The following is a 5,848-nucleotide window of genomic DNA, read 5'->3' as shown; positions in this document are numbered from 1 at the left end:
TAAACTCACAATATGTAATGGTTTATTCATTTACTTGCTTTATTTATTGGGTTCATCCAAAATTAACCAATTTAGGTTTTAAATGCGAAAAAGCTTATATACTTATAAGAGCAACAAAGCTTAAAGAACACAAAAAACATTTTCTTTCTCAAAAAAATACAAAACAATATGCTTTATTAAACATTATAAGACTCTATGCTACTTTGTCAGCTTTTTCAAAAAACAGTAATTTTTGCGGCAATTTTAAGCCAAGGATTTCCATAGTGTCATAAAAAATTAACTGAAACCAACAACAAATAAAAATGCCCTAATTTTTTGTAAAATATTAAAAACCGAGTCATTTGAGCTTTATCAATAATTCTAATTTACTAAAGCCAAGTAAACGCAACGATTAGTTGTCAAGAATTTCGCTATTTCATTTTCATTTTTCATCAAAACGGCAACAAAACGTAATCGCAAATCGGTTTCACGCAAGTTTGTCACAAACTTCGTCGCAAAAAATCGTCAAATAAATATTATTGTACTGTTTATGCTTCACTGATTCTCGTTTAAAACTGTGTTTTTTTGCCAATTCAAAAATAATTTTATTTTGTTCCAGCAAGTACTCACATCAACATAGATTACAAAATCAAATCCTTAATATTTTGCCCAAGAAAATAATACACAGGTTAGTGCAAAGGTATAGCTATTGATTAAAGTTTAAACTTTCTGTGCCAGAATTCATGTTACGTCACAGTTGCCAGGGCAACCGCTGTGTTGTGTAATTTGTGAGTTAATCAAATCCTGACCTACGTGGGCCAAAGGCAATCGTTGCTTGTGGTGCTTTGGTTTAATAATCATTAAACGCACTAATGTTTCATGCAATAGCATCATTGACAGAATCGTCCCTCTGTGCACTTGGCGATCACAGCTATCGTATCAAGATCATCAGTTTTACAGGCTTCGCAGCCAAGCTGGATCAGCCACTTTTCCCCGACAAGTCGGAGCAAGATTTGAAACATCAAGCTCCCGGTGAGATTTGAACTCACGACCCTGGGCTAACCAGGCCCAATTAAACGCTCTTTGAGATTTCTTGTGCAAAATAAAAATGATTTGGAAATGCCAGTGGCGGGAAAATATATTATGCATGTATATGATAAACGGCAGTTTTTTTTACTTATATGTTCGCAAATTGCGATGGAAAGGAAGATTTATGAGGTGATATTTCACAAATATTGTTTTTCTCAATCCTTAAGTGTGCTTATAGACCATTAAAAGCAAAAACACTCAGCTTGAACCGATTTGAAAAAAGTCTTGATCTAAATGTAAATTGCACCCAGGAAAGTTGGCGCAAAAAGTAAGTCATCAAATAATGGCCCACGAGTCGTCTTGTGGGTCACAACAACTATGTAGGGCAGTGTTTCCCAACCGATAGTACGCGTACCACTATTCGCGACGGCATTCCAGATGATACGCGAGCACCTTTCCGTAATTTACGTATATTTCAAATTTAAAAAAACTTTAAGTGATCTCAAAATGTTTGTTACTTCATCCCCTAGGTTACTTTGTGACACTCAACTATAGGTGGTACGGGTCGAAATTGTTTTACCTCCTTGGTAATCACTGGTGTAATGCCTGTAGCCGACGGATAAACGAACGATGTTTCTGGAATTTCTAGAATTAAGAATTATGTGTGGTTTTCTCGACCAGACTGTATAAATATTCTTGTCGATTTGCAAAAAGTCGCCAAGAGATTAAAGTTGGTCTTGTACTTATATTGTCTTGTTGCTAAATTGTCGAGTAATTTCGGGGAAATATCCACCATAACTTTTGACGAACAAACTAAAGGTCTATAAAAGGCCGAAATTGAAAGGTGGAATTTTGATGAGAGATACTGGCATCACAGCCTAGGCTGTTGCATGGATTACCCACTTTATTCCCAGTGAGTCGGAGCGAAATTTGAAGCGAAAATTCCGGTGAGGTTTGAACTTTTAACCCCCATCAATACCTGCACCCAAAATCCGACCGAATCCGAATATTTTATGACGTCATAAATTTACACATTGATCGTTAAAATCACGCGCGTCGTATAAATTTCCAGTGCAGCAACATAATTTTATTCAGATGTTATTTAAGCTTTTGCCAGTGCTTGCTTTGCATAATTTTATTTTCGTGTACCAATTCCAACGACCATCTGCGATTCTACAGTAATTATTACTGCAAAAATTTGTGTTCAACACAATAAATGTGAGATTCGGTGTTAATATTTGGCACATTCCTAACCACAAAAATAAAAAGATTATTCACTGGCACTGATCGTCCTTCACCCCTTTTGTTGTTCCAGGAGTATAATATATTGATTCGTAAAGACAATTCTGCCGGTCACCGACTTGCACAGGTTGATTCCTGTGGTCATTTTTTACATTTCCTCTAGTATAAAAAAACTTGTGCCAAAACGCAGTTTATTCTGTGAATAAATGTTTCGCTCGTGACAAAATCACCCACAATCCACAATCATTTTATTTTCGTTATCGTCGGCAAAAAGTCAATACAAGTTTTCAAGAAAAACCATTTCCATTGTTTGCTGATTATTAATTTTGCATTCTTTAAATTAAGAAATTTTGTTGGATGTTCTTGAGTAATTCGGCCTCCCATGTTTGTCACGGATCAATGCTGACATTTGCTTTTTCTTGGGCAGTTTACCACACGAAGAAAAACCTCTTTACCAAAAAAGCATTTGCCGGGTTCTCGGTTAAAACCAACACAAATTATCACTAACAATTCTATGGCATGGGCGGCAATTTGTTTTTGACCAAAATGAAGTCACAATAGCTCATTTCGGAAAACCTCTAAACAAATTTATAGCTTTTATTTGAATGGCTTTGGTGTTCTTGCGAAAGTTTATGGTACAGCTTTGTAAACCATAATTTTCATTGTTTTTATTTGGAAATAGAATTGAGCTGTATTTTGTTTTGAAAGCTGGCACAAAAGTTTGTGATGTTTAAAAAAACGCTCGCAAGCTGGAAATTTGGCTCTGGCGTCTCGACCGCCACCAACTTACCTTTGAACTTCCTTAACAAACCAACTTGTGTAAAAAGTTTCGTCAACTAACTATTGGCACTGCTAGTCTCTTAGTCAATCTTCTCAAATATGAAATAACGGTTGTAATTTTCATGCGTTTTACCACTGCCTGGTTCTAATGGTAAGTATTAAATACATATGAGGTAATGTAGAAAGGAACACCCACAAATGAAGTTATTAAAATTGTAAGAACGGCTTTCTTGGATCATGGTTCCTCTCCATCGACAAGATATGGTCATATATTTAAAAAAAAAATACTCCTTTCTCTTTATTATCATTCTAAATTTTCGTCAGCGTTTTCATGTTGGAACTTTTTATCATTCGAACAATAATACGTGAACATTTCGCTTCATTAAATTACTGATTTAACGAAAAGAGACTTTTAGGAGGCGCTATGGAGCGTTGATTTGGAATATTTTATTTTACAAACAGAAAAATATATAGGTTTTAACTAAAATCAACAGCAACATTTTGTAAAAGACAGCAAACAAGACAAATTCTAAAACACTGATAGCTAAACAGCATTCTTTTCATTTTTAACTTTTCGCACAGTAAAGTTTGTTGTCATTCCTTGGTAGCAATAATTTACAAGGATTAATTTTTCCTCGAAAAATCACATTAATTTTCGTACATTATTCCAGAAAGAATTATTATTTCTATTCTGCAGGATAACTTGAAATTTTTTTTTGATTGGATTTTCCTTGCAACTTCAAAAAATTAACAAAAAATCAGTTTTAATGCAATAAATTTGTGTAAATATTGCAATATTCAAGTTATATACGAATTTAGCAAAACATGTCATCGGTTTCGATGAAAAACCTCGATCTATTTTTAACCGAAACGCCAGTCACTAATAAACCAACGAAGCGTAAAATACGTCACGTCCGCTGTGGCGTTACTTCCGTTTTATCGAGTTGTTGAAGGTAAGGTGTGGTTCGAACATTCGAAATTAGTTTCTTTTTAATTTCTTAGTTCATTTTTGGAAGTTTTGCGGAATTCAACCAGTTAAACTTATTTGCACAAAGTTTTGAAACAATATTAGAGGAAATGGGCGTTGCTGCGCTGTTGGTGTCTGTCGAGAAATGCGTTTTATTGGCTTTAAACGGTTTTCTGTAACAAAGAAATTTTTGTTGTAGTTTAGTTGATGTTTATTACTAAATCTTTTGGTACAGAAATATATCTTACTGAATTTGCATTGCAGTAGTTGCTAAAGACAGATAATATTTCAAAAAAATCCAGATTGTGTGCAAAGATGGTTAATTATTGCAAATTGCCAATTTATTTGAAATGTTATGCAGTTATTATTTTAAATTGTTGAGTAATGTTTCACACATCAAATTAAAACAATATTTGCGAACTAATTTATTAATTTCATTATAAAAATCATGTTTTAGTTTTGCAGTTTAATATAATAAACCTTGAAGTTTAAAACAGAAAAATCCTATTAACTGCATAACAGGGCTTTAGTTAATCCAATTTTATTGCCTCACTAACTTTTAAATTAAAGCATGTGCTACGTTTGCTTTAAATCGGTTTTTGAAAAAATTTGAGACTGGCAACCGAACTTTCAAATGTACAATAATTTTTCAAGATTATGATTTTCAAACTAAAATTCCTTATAACCATCAAACCCAGGTTAATATTGCAATATTGTAATTACTAATATTGTAATTACTAATGTTGTAATTACTAGCTTTATTTGTGACTGCTTTTGGATAGATATTCCATATTAGTTTGTTATTTGCGCAGACAATCACAATGTTTTTATGCATACATAATAAAAATATGGTGAGTTTGGTACCAATTGCTTGCACATGTTTTCATGTTGCTTAACCATCAACGCTGGAAAGCTTTTGATTTGTGTGGAGGATTTTTTTCAGCAAACACTGATTGCGCAGACAAACTGACATATTTTGTATGTTCGTGCATTAGCTTATCGTTTTGGCAGGGATTGACTATAAAATTGCGAACAATTGCACACAGTATTTATCCACCTTATTATTCGTTTCTATCTGGAATGTCGATAATGTTGCTAGTAATGACCAGAAAGATTTTGCACTAAACTTCACAGATTGAAAGAAAGATAAATAAAAATCTGTGCAAGTGTGATAAAAGATGGCTGGTTTTTAGCTCAAACCTGTAAGTGTACTTAGTTTATTTATTATATATTATATTATGGAAAAAGAACAAAAGTTTAATTACCGTGTTATAACACAAATTTTTTCACAAAATATTCTTTGTATTAATTTGTTGTGTACCTCTACTTAAGCAGTATGTACATATAACAGTCGGGGGGTATTAAAGCACTTTGCTAAGTGATCACTGAATTTGTTTAGTTTAGAATACAAGTGTGAATCTAGGAAGCAAGCAAGATTTTTTTAGTATTGTCCCAAAACTTTGCTTTGCCGAATTTATTCTGTTGAATCATTGATTTTGACAAAGGTTGGGTTGCGGCCGATTGATTTGTTCTGATGGGCAAAAAACGAACTTCTGCGCTCAAGAAAAACATTCTGGAATACCAACAATAGCATGTGGACCATTTTAATACTTTGCATATAATTGTGTATCACACAATCTTACCAACTACACTAAACTAAGACAGACATAACAGTAAAACTGTTACGGAGACTGCAGTATATATTCTGTTTCGGTCTGAAACAAGTTTAGAACATTCGGTACATCACTAATTTTTTTTACCAAGTACACAAATTATTCAGTATATTTTTACTGTTGGTTTACATAATATTATGATCTGATACTTCGGTTTGAAAACAGAGCTTGTAACTTA

The sequence above is a fragment of the Ascidia mentula genome, chromosome 7 (genome assembly GCF_947561715.1).
Source record: "Ascidia mentula chromosome 7, kaAscMent1.1, whole genome shotgun sequence".
NCBI classification, from domain to species: domain Eukaryota; kingdom Metazoa; phylum Chordata; class Ascidiacea; order Phlebobranchia; family Ascidiidae; genus Ascidia; species Ascidia mentula.
The sequence above is the reverse complement of the archived record's forward strand: the minus strand, read 5'-3'. Positions refer to the sequence as shown.